The 12,064-nt window shown below is 41.6% G+C and overlaps 1 protein-coding gene across 1 annotated transcript in view; it reads right to left on the bottom strand.

The window, feature by feature from the left end:
* Positions 1-8,695, bottom strand: part of ncaldb (neurocalcin delta b) — a 35,370-nt gene extending 26,675 nt beyond the window's left edge. The window contains exons 1-2 of the mRNA XM_036555426.1: positions 8,547-8,695; positions 3,344-3,518 (exon numbers count right to left, since the gene is read on the bottom strand). The gene's annotated coding sequence lies outside the window, so the exon portion shown is untranslated. The remainder of the gene's footprint in view (positions 1-3,343; positions 3,519-8,546) is intronic.
* Positions 8,696-12,064: the final 3,369 nt, after the last annotated feature.

Here is a 12,064-nt window from a genome sequence, read left to right as displayed (position 1 = left end):
ACACGCATCGTAACACCACTTGTGTTCTTTCCACTGCCATCCACTGGCGCATCCACTAAACAGTCATTTGAGTCCCACAAAGTCAAAATGAAAGAAAAGAAAAGAGAATAAAACAAAAACACATGCTATGAGCAGCTTTGATTGCAGGGTGAGAGGATTTTATTGTGCCTCTCGTTAGTGTGAAGTAACAGTATAGCACTAATGAAGCATGGAGAACTATGCATTATAAGAGTCAGGTATTTAAACCATTCTTCTCTGTTCGACTTACTTTATAAGAGCTGCAGGGTAATTACATCTTTTCCATTAATGGGAATTAACAATGCAACCCTCTCATCTTGCAAAGAAAGGCCATTCTATATATATTTTTTTAACCTACTTCAATTAGAAACTTTGTATCTATTTAATTGTATCCAGCTTCTGAGACACTAGTCCTGTACTAAAAAAAGTAAGTCTAGGCATGGTGTAACATTGCTGTGCCAAAGCTTCTGATCCAGAGCTACAGTCCTGCCCACAGCATTCCTCCTCTTTGTGGACAAAATATGACACATAATTTCATCAAATCCTCATACGTTTCACATGGCGTCTGGTACAACTGACGATCTTTGTGAGTCTCTCCTAAACAGGACCTTCCTATGAATACTAATTGCAACAAGTCAACAAGTCAGTTTTTAGTCAACAAGTGCATCAAAACTAAACAGATTAGAGGTGAATCTGAGGACATTAAGTTACCACGCTGAAATTCTCCCGGACAAACATTCTCAGTTCAGTATCTCTCACAATTATACTTTGTAAGCTCCATAAATATTACAGGGGAACAGAAAAACAAGATCGTTGATCCTTGCTGTCTAAAGAATGTAATTCATGTAAAAACAATGATGTTTCCCATCTCATCATTTTACAATCCCACCATTTAGGTTGAACAGTAACGAGCAGTGTTGCCATCCAGGAATGTTAATTAGTGGGCACGGAACGAACAGTCATGTGGGAAGGAGATCTTTTTGATTCTATTTTTAAGCCGAATCGTAACAGCTTGTGCCCTGCTCTCAAGACCTCAGCGCAGTTGTGCATCTGGGAGGAGCCTATGCATGCTGTGCTAGAGCATCATGGGTGTTCTGCCAGGGCAACAAAGCCACATTGCACCAGAGTCTGATTTTACGGGCTGGGTTTAGTGTGGCAGTGTTGGACATGTATGAATGTGAACCCTCCGGTCTCCCTGTTTGACTCCCTGCGCATGTGACCTGTGTAACAAGACGCCTGAACAATGTCAGCACACGTCTTACATTTCTAAGAAAACGCAGAGCGTCAATATACAAAACAGAACACCCCTTATCTGTCTCCCCTGCTTCAGCGCTGTGTTTTTGAAAAGTACCCCAACAGCGGCTCACTGAAACCACTCTGTGGTGGGACGCAAAGCACTCTGAGCTTTTGCCATCAAAGGCTCAACCCAGGGAAGAGATGCGCTATACCAATGCCCCGGCCACACCACTTTTCATTGGTGGAAAGGTCAGGGGGCGGAGTCTCATGGCCCAGATGGTTGGGCTCATTCCTCAAGTCACACAGGACTTAGCTAACCTCTCACCTGGCCTTGCTTGCCAATAAAGTGACCCAGTCACTTCAAAGGCACACAGAGGAGATGGAAAGAGTCTGTTCACAGCACATGAGAAAGGGTGAGGGGGTTCTCACCCCCCACTCAGAATACTTCTGTATTCTTAAGTTACACATATTAGGTTTCGATTACAATAAGACTCCTGGTGCCAGGCTTGTCAAGATCTGATTGGTCAATTTGAATGGGAGTTAGAAGTAATCTGAAGATGTTGGGATTCATTTAACAAAGTTTGTATATGTAGAATCCTGAACAGTCCTGGCATCTCTGAGACAATCAGAAGTCTGGGGGACACATACAGCACCAATGACATGTTTCTTAGGGGTGAAGGGTACTATTCCTGCAGTAGTAGTTTTGAGAAAGAAAAAAAAAACATTTAGAAGAATAATATAAATAGCGGACCTGACAGAGGAAAATGATGTTACATCAACTGTACTGTGGTGTTAATTTTGTTCTTTCCTCAGTGAGAGGACCAGTTGAGACTGGTAATATGCATTATGTCTGTCCTAAATCCTGAATGATACTATTTGCTCATTTGTCCCAATGGACTTCAATACGTTGGTTTGATGTAGGACAGTCCTAATGTTTTCTGAGGAGTATATCCTCTGGCCTACTGTGCCACTGTGACTGAGAGCTTCATCTCATCCCTGGTGTTTAAGACTGCAGCAGGAGGAACAGTTTTAAATGTCACGGAGAAGCTATTGTTGGCTGCGTTGAGGTTTTCTTGTCGAGTGCTTGCGGTAAGATCAGCCTACTTACTGCAGCTCATTTTTTTGAAACATGCTTGTCACGTATGCAAAATTACAACACGCGTACAGTCAGAGCAGACAAATTTAGCTATAAAGGTCAGACTCTGGAACACTGCGGTTGTTAGCTACATAACACTGAATATCACAGACAGCAGTTAGTCTGACAAGCGAATTCAGAACTAAGCTGTGGTCAGCACCCTTGGCTGGCAATCATTTTGAAAGGTGTTTAATGCAATCTTTTATCCAAACAATTTCCCTGTAGCTGACCTTACAATTTTGATGTGACACCTACATGGAACTGGGAGTTAGGCTTTCAGAAATAGAAAAAGTATCGCAAAATACGTCCAGAGAAAGTGTTTAGTAGGATGGACCAACCACAGAGTAAACGGCCCTTACAAGGGCAATATTTACATATTCCTTTATACGTCCAATCTAACATGTTGTAGTGGATGCTATTTACTCATAACGTAAGCCAGCGTTTTTAAGTTTATCGAGAGGCGGATATGGCAGGAAGTGAGAGACAGTGTGTGTGGGTGGCAAGCTGAGACACATTAACCTCACCGCAAACACGAGATCCAGCACAAAGCTGTGCTCTGTGAACACAGTGGTGTCGTGGGGCTGAAAGCCCACTCAACGTTAGCCCAAAATATCCCGTGGAATGCCATTTTTAAGTCCTTAGTGTGATTTAGCCTGGGCGCAAACCCGCAACCCTCTGTGTCTGGGCGGGAATTCTGACCCGATTGCCACTGGATGGGTGTCTTGCCCTCCACTGCTGAGAACAGCTCAGTGGAAGATGAACCACACCGGCTGCCGATGATCAGATCAGTGCCCTTCTATCATTCTTACTGAGACGCCTCAGTCTGTTCCTGGACCTTGCAGCTCAGGAATCCTGTCCAGGTCGACTGTGCATTTGGCAGAGAGCATGTGGGGGTCCCTTGCCAGACGTGACTCCCTAAGAAGATAACAGGGGGAGCTGAGCCCCCTCACTCACCGGCTGCAGGGAACTGGCCCGGGCCTCGGACACCAGTGCTATGAGTCGCTGAGATGGGCTTCCTTCCCTCTTTGATGGACTGGTACCTCTTCTCAGATCAGGGCGGGGTGGAGCTGACCCTCAGGGAAGCTTCAGATGCGGGACTCGCAGGTGGGGGTCAAATCCTTTCTGGCTTCTGTAATTACAGAGAGATAATGGGGTGGGGGGCATGGTTAGAATTGTGTCACATCTGGCCTCATAATTCATGTGCTTCACAAACGTCCCTGTTTAAATGCAGAACTTTACTTCATACACACCCTGTCACTTACTTCAACAGCACAATTTATACTGCAAATAAACAGAGCTGTGAGCTAAGAGCGTAAGTCCTGGATGTGCAGCTCTCAGGTCCAGTAATCTTGGTTATTTCATCTAGACTTTTCTCATTTCCATTAAGACAGCCTTTCAATAGAAGAAGCTTGCTCTGTTTTACTGGAAAGCCAATGGGATTGCAGCAGATGACTCTTGCAGCAGATGACTCTTCCTAAAAGTCCTAAACTGCCAACGGTTTACTTTGCGCCTGATAAAAACCACATGCCATTTTGGAGTGGAAAATGATTGTTATGATAGCAGCGAGTGAAGGTAAATTGAAATAGCAGGGGAAAGTACATTTTCATTCGATGAAGCAACAGATTCCTAATAGAGAAAAAAAGATAAGTGAATAGATTATTTTTTTGTCTGAATGTAGACACATCACCAGAATATCAATTCTAAGAACTGCAGCAGCACAACAAACAGTGAAGGGGAAAATAGCTGTCTAGCGTTCATGCCGCATTGCTGTAAGTGGAGAGGATTTCTGATTGGCTGTCATGGCAGCCATTGAAATTCATGGGCCACACTGTGTGAGAAGTTTAAATTTACCTCAGGTTTCCGGTAAACAAGGCTTCAGAGTTTTATGTGGCTTAGTGCGCAAACACAGCCGAGTTACACTGGTGCAGAGGAAATAGAGGCAGGTAGTGGCCATCTCCGAAGCCACCGGCCCCCAAAGCCTTGCTTAGAAACGCCCTTCATACTGCAAACGTGACTGAATATTATTTTCTGCCAAATGCACATTAACAGTAGGGATGTGCATTTTGATTAAATTTCACATTTTCTCTCAATATTCTGCAGGACATTCTGTAACTAAAGAGACTGAATATTAAAATAACTGAACGAGTCTTTCAGTCCCTTGGATGATCTCCCTTTCTTCTGTTCAAAGAATGAATAGGAAAATGAATAATATCAATGAAAGATCATTAGCATCATTTGCTTTTTTCATACTCTTAATTACCAGGCTTCTGAATGCTGATCAGCTAGTAATGTTGTGGTCAAGTCCTGAAAAAATCACATAAGTCTCATCTCTAAATAAGGGTAGATATACAATCACAAATCTCATGCAAGTTAAACATCACCTGAGATAGTTTCTTAAAATGGTAAGAACTAGATATCTGACAGAATCGTCTTTACATAGCTAAGATTAATATGACCAATGAAAAATCAGATGCCATGCGGTCAGTCCTCAGGCCTTTTTCAGTGGTCTCAAAGCATTCCCAAAAGAAGATCGAACCAACCAGAGGAACCGTCTCTCTTCCTTTGATAGCAGTACCTTAGAAAACGATGAGACCTCGAAGAAGAGATTCTCTTCAAATTCACAGGTTCTTCAGGTAAATTCCTAGTTCTCTACCAGGCTTTCATATGCTGAACGGGGACTGAGATTATCACTGAGAAAAAACCATGACGCCCTCTTCCTTCTACTGAGTGGCAGCATTTTAAACTGGTCTTTTTTTGACTGAGAGATAGGTCACTCTCTTACAGACCTTAAAGAGGAACATAATACTGTTAACAAACAAGAGTGTGAACTCCTCCCTTCTAATTGTTATTTGTAGTCCAACTATGACAAAACACATCTAATCTATATTGGACAAATTCTTGGCCCTCTTACTCATTTGACTCCTAACTCACGCCATACAATGTATAGTTCTAAAAAGGGGATGGCAGCAGGGTTAGAAGGTGACATTTAACCCTTTGGTCATACTTGACATTAAGTGGTCCTACGATGTGTGTTTATACTGTACCTATGTAGATAGCACTGTGTATCTGTATCATAACTAATAACAACAATGCGTACGTATACAGGTACATATGCACTGTTGTTATTACACAAGGGTAATTAAAGAAGACATAAACAAGTTCAACAGTGGTAATTACTATATAAATATGATTATGTTTACTGTAATTACACCATTCTTAAGCAGGTGTTATGGCCGCTTAATGTAAAATGGAAGCAACCCTTTAGTGCCATTTAAGGTGAAGTTTCCAGCCGGCAACTGACACTTGTACACCTCACTGTGACTGATCCTACCTCATAACCTACTACTCACTACTCACGCTGTAAATAACTGCAGGACGTTTTCGGCTTCACATCTTCAGAAGACAAAGGCGAGTGAGATGACTGGAGTGAAATTACTGGCCTGCTTTGTCATCACAAATATATTTGGCACATAATCACCTACAAATAAGAAATCTAAACAGCACCGGAACCCCATTAAGGGCAACACTGCAAAAACATAGCTGAGAACATCAGAGTCGTGAACATAACGGCCTTGCAGGCACAAAAGAACTGACGCACTCAGTAACTGTGAGCTTGGCAGCCACATAAATAATACAAGAATAAATACATTTCTCAGCCATGACAAATGTAAATACAGGTAGAGCTCTTGTCTTTCTTTCTGCTGAAATTTCCTGCCCACTTCCTTTCAATGTGAATAAAGCGTGCTTTATGAAATGCAGATTCAAGCCTTGCCCTTGAAAGATCTGACCTCACTGTGGAAACTCAATACCACGCTCTGCGAGTGGTTTTACCCTCGCTTCTTTCTCTCAGTAGGCTGACAGGAAACTGAAAACCATTTAAACATCACACACCCCCAGTAGGACACCAGAACATGCTGTGGGCCTAGCCCACACTCTAAATACTTCAAACAGGAAAAAACATAGCTGGTTCTTTAGCTATGCCTTTACCCTCTCACGTGATTATGTAATCTACGCAGGTTTCGTTTTGACATAACTGCAGAAGTAAACATTTCTTGACTATAAAGATTTTTTGGTCTTGGCTTAAAACCTTCTCACTCATTGATTATTTTCCTATGTACAGAGGGCACAGCAGGTTTCAGGGTAATTTATTCTTGAGTCCAATAATTTCCCTATATGACATCTGAAATAGCCACATGCAAATGCAATGTTCCAGTACAGCCATTCCAGATGCTTGGCCATGTATCTACTAATGCCAGCTATTAAACTTGTATGAACCAGCATATTACTGGTATTAATTAGTTTTACACCCTAGTGCTGAAATTCATGCCGCCATCCCTTGGTTCTAGGTACTGCAGTGCTATTCTCAGTGCCACACAAAAAACAGCATGCACATGTGTGCGTTCGTAACAGCTGCACGCCAGGGCAGTCCTGTCTGCCTGCACCATGAAAGCTGCACGGCCTCGCCTTGCAGACATTTTTTTTCTGCTTGCTTGGTAGTACTTGTGGTGTAGTGTGCAGCCTTTGTGTGATTCTGTTGTGGGGCAAAACAAATCGTTTGATTTGGCCAGTCAAACATGTCTCATCACAGACACTGTTACTGACACTGGGAGTTTCCTTGTAGCCCGTGCACCTGTTGTCTCGTGGTAGTAAACTGCATTACATGATAACCTGTTGTGTTAAATGGAACAAGTGACATATCAGACTTTTCCTGCAACAGCAGATAGGAAACCTTCCTACATCTCTGGCTCTGAGACATGCTGAGCAGAATCAGAAATGCCCCACCCTCATTTTAAAAAGACTCAAAGCACCCAGCGAACTGTTGCGCTGACGTCTTCAAGAATATTTCTGCATTTCATACATCCAAAATTAATGTCAATAAAACCTCTGGGGCAGGTTAAATTTACTATTAAATCGACGGGTTTGCAGCGTGTAATTACAAAGCCGCTGATCATATGACAAACTGTCAACTAAAAATGGTACATTGTAGCTACAACCTTTAACCGAGGGATTGAGGGAATGAATGAAATTTGTGAGGACGCTGTTAGAATAGAATGGCTGTACACAAGGGATACCAGTATTACCCCAATACCCCGGTGTTGAGAGGTAATTTGTTCAATCCTATAGCAACAGAACAAGCTATGTCTCGTGTCTAAGACTGCCACCCTGGTAGCAGAATATACGGTCGGCTGCTTGCACATTTCCTCTGACCTCCGAAGGGCTGGTTTTCAGTCCTGTGTTTGCAGCAGTGTAGCGCACTACAAGATTCAATCCGTCGCTACCTCTTATCACACGCTCATATTCACGCAGCACAAACGCATAGAGACAGGCGAGTGCGATATTTGCTTTCGTTTTTGTGACGGTGGAAACTGACTGCGTTTATTTGCTTCTGATTTGCGGAAGGCTGTTCCAAGAGAAAACATTCGCCGTCCGATGGAAAAAAAAAGTTTTATCAACTAAAATTGTGACTACACAGATGACTAGAATATAGCGCAGCCTTCTAACTTTGGATACGTCTTTCTGTCGCTCAACTTTTGAACTGCAGTTTTATGTAGGCTATGAGATCGCCGCGTTCACTGGTCATCCCTTTAGATAGTTCAACAAACCTTGCTTAATAGATCCCACTTAAATGTACATAGTTCTCACAGAACGTTGCAAATGAAAAAGTACAAAAGCGTAATAGCAACAAATAATACAACTACACAAAAAACAATGCAATACGATATGCAATGGTATCGAACGCGTTCACTTAAGCAAGTTTAACGAACTGTCGATTTACGAGACAGTAAACCATAGAGATCGATGAGTTTATTAATAGAAGGTTTGTTATTATAAAACTAGAGCAAGCTAAAACGAAAGAAAAATTCAAAAGTTAGACCGGTTTTGTCAAAATACAGCAACTAAAACCTCCATGCAAGCCAGTACGACCATACGTTATTGCTTCATTGGCTTTTGGATAAAGTATCGATATCTACCATTAATATAGACGCAGAATGTTTGCCGGATCATAAAAACCAAATCAAATGTGCGACGGTTCGAAACCTGCTCTATGGACCATCGCATCAGTCGAAGCAAATACACTTTTTGAAACCGGACGCACGGCAAGACAAATGAATTAACATGCATAGTTTAAGTCTAAGTAATCTTTCAGAAAACTTACTGTATTATTGCGACGGTCTTCCATCAAAGTGGTGTCGAGGAGGGGTTGAAAACTGCAGTGACGTTCCGCATGGCCTGGCTTTGTTTCAAGAAAATATTGCACTTATCTCCGTGTATTCGTGTCTCCTGTTGCTTTGCATATTTGTACAAAACTACATAGACACGCCTGATGACGTCACGACGTCGCTGAAGGAAGGGCGTAAAAACAACCAATTTGACGGGTAATGGCGATTAGCGTATATGAATATACGTATGTATAAATATATCGTGAAATAATATAGGCTACGTAATTAAAGATATCTTCATATCTATAATATATAGGCCCAATACATTATTTTTCTTTATATATATATAATTTTTGTTTAACGCGTAACATTTACTGCTTTTAAGAAAACACCCATTACAATACATGCATACTCAATACAATACAATGCATGCTCTCGTATAATTTATTTATAAGATAGGATCTCTAACCAGCAGGGATATTCGTCTGGAAACTCAGAAGTGGATGGTAAAAGTACCCTTCATAACGACAGAATGCCACATTAATGTCGTTTTTTGTAAAAATTATAGTTGATTGTAACACGTTATTAAAGGAACAAACAGATAATAGTCACCATAAGACCTTGTAAACTGTGCCCATAAATGATTTTACGAGAATAGAAGATGCATCAGAATGTTAAAAAAATGGAATGAATAACCACCAGATGGTAGTAAGGGACCACATGTCTAAATATACTCACTATTTTAAAATGCGTTTGGCTCGTGGATGTCAGGTTGTAGGTTCCAGTAGGCCTACTTCAATTTTTAATGTCTAAAAATAAAAAGGTTATATTGTTTGAACGCTATGAATATTCTCCTTCCAGAAGCGTGATTATTTGTTCCAAAGTGCAAATCAAGGGAACCTGATTTATGGGACCAATTCATTTTATCACTGATTAGCAATGCTAGTTATTCATCATTTTCTGTTTTATGCTTAAAGACCTGGTTAATGTCAACCAAATGCAAAAATGGGATCTTGAAAATTAAACATCAGCCTCTAATACACTGTACTGACGCTGCCCCTGAAACATAAGTTTTCTAATTCATGTAAATAAAATGATGTGGCTTCACGCATATCAAATAAAAATACTTGAAATGAGCAAAAAATGATGAGTGTGATATATGTAAACCCTTTCCTATTTTTTTCTCTTTCTACATTTTTGCATTAATTCAGTACATATTCCAGTTCCACACACAAAATTAAAAGGACACCACTTAGATTAGAGAATTAGCAAAGACACCTGCCTTATTTTCTGTCTAACACCCTCATGACAGATGTGCCAGATCTAAATATTCTGCTCTTGGGCTTTCTCTCATCAAACACTTTGCCACTGTTACAACGTTCGCCTTCCCGCCTGCAATGTTCTCTGCAAAAATCCTCTCTAACCGCAAACACAGTGTTTCACCTTGAACAATTAAAGTAAGTTTATTAACCCTAGGGAAGAGGAGGAGGTGGAAGTAAAAAAAAAAAAAGAAAGAGACGGCAGTAGTTTTATGCTGTGTGAGTCGGTGAAAAGGAGTTATCAATTACAGAGCACTTGAAATGACCCTCCGTTCAGACGGCCTTCGAAGACAAACGCATCGTGTTTAGCTCACACCCGGTTATTTTCCACTGCGTCCCTTCGTTTCGCCGCGACATTGTTCCATAATCCATTGCTTTCTTTTATTTTCTGCCAAGGCTGTGCGATGAAGGACATTTTCAGTTTGTGGGTTGGGGAGTGGGGAGAGAAGGCTTTATGTCCGAGGAACAAAGAGGAGAAGAGGACAAGGAAGGCAAACAAGGAATCAAGGCAAACAACAAGGTCGGCCAACCCCCCTTTTGTGCCCGAATTCAATTACTGTACCTGAGTGTGATTGGGCATGGGGAGATCTGCCAGGGCTGAAAATGGCACAGCGTCGATCTCGGCTCCCGCGAACCTGTTTGGTGGGCCTGAGCCGGCGAGCCGAGAGCTAAGACTCACTGCCTGCTTCTCACATCAGAACATCTCCACCGATGCTGAAGCAGCCTGTTGCTGCAGGGAGAAAGTGCAGCACCACATTCTCTGCATTGTATAAATGTATAACGCTTGTCTCTGCTTAAAAGGATTAATCCTTACAAAATCGATCCTTTTATTTTGGGAAATCACAGCATTTTATTTAAGAACGTTTATGTATTTATTTATTTTCCTAACAGAAGATAAACAATACAGTACCTTACACTACAGTACCTGGTCCATTTACATGGAAATTCACTTTGTGGGGTCAGAAGAATAACAGCAAAACAGAAATAGTCAACATTTACACAATACACATACACAATGAACATTTATATCAGACTAAACACAGCATTTCACACTACATTTGCACCTTACAGGGTACTGTCTCTCCCCTTGTGTTGACCCCAGCATCATCTTGAGGATCCATGAATCCATGACCCACAAGGTGATGCTGGGATCAACCTTGAGTTTGTCATAGAGGAGGTGTGGCTTCCTACAGTTAAAGGTATCAGAGAAGTCCAAGAGGAGGGTGTGCACATATGAATGTGGCCTCTTCAGATGTGTGTATGTACCATGCAACACAGTCTACACTGCATCCTCCACTGAGTGATACTGTTGGTATGCAAACTGCGTTTGATCAAGGACTCCATACCACCTGAAATTTAAAAAATCAAAATGGCTTCTCCTTCTCAGTAAATTTTAAAAATATTTTTTGTAGATTTTTAACATGTTGTTTTTCAAGACATACCACAGAAAGCTCTACAAAATAATTTGTTGACCAGCCAGACTCTTGACAGCACATCCGGTGACAACCAGGCTGTAACTGGTAAACTGGCTGTGTCATAACTGGAACGTGGGCTTGTTGTCGGTACAGTAAGCCTGTTACGACAAGGTATTTATACTCATCATTGGAAACAAATGCACAATGTGCTGCTAATAGAGTTAGGAGGTGTTGCCCCTGAAGACGTAACAGTAACTACATGATGAATTAAAGCTATCAGGCTGCATGCCAAGCTACCTGACTAGTAGCTCTGCTCTGCTGAGAAATGTTGAAACATTCTCCACTGGAATAACACACACTGTCGTGAAGGCTTCCTGCAGAAATACAGATATGTAGTTTGCAAACCAAAGTACAAGAAAATGTATTGTAACAATTCTTTTGACTGTAAGACAGAGGACTGGTTCTTTCTAATGACCAAACAAAGGTTTAACTGGTAAACATTTGTGCAGGCACATTGGAGGAGCCTGCCTGTAGCCTGAGGGGCTCCCACTCCCAGCACCATATGGAAGCTGTCGCATGTTCCCGGTTTACAAGAACCCAGTGTATACTGGCATGAAAGTATTACTTACCTTCAGATTACTTATTTACAAGCAAACCCTTGTGAGCCATGACTGTTGCGTCACTGTATGAGGCAAACCCTGTTAATTTGTTATTTTTCCAGCTGATTCTGACTCGGCTCCATTTCACACAGTGGTTCCTAAACCAAAGATGAACGTCCAC

This window comes from Megalops cyprinoides, chromosome 21 (assembly GCF_013368585.1).
Source record: "Megalops cyprinoides isolate fMegCyp1 chromosome 21, fMegCyp1.pri, whole genome shotgun sequence".
Lineage (NCBI taxonomy): Eukaryota > Metazoa > Chordata > Actinopteri > Elopiformes > Megalopidae > Megalops > Megalops cyprinoides.
The sequence above is the reverse complement of the archived record's forward strand: the minus strand, read 5'-3'. Positions and strand labels throughout refer to the sequence as shown.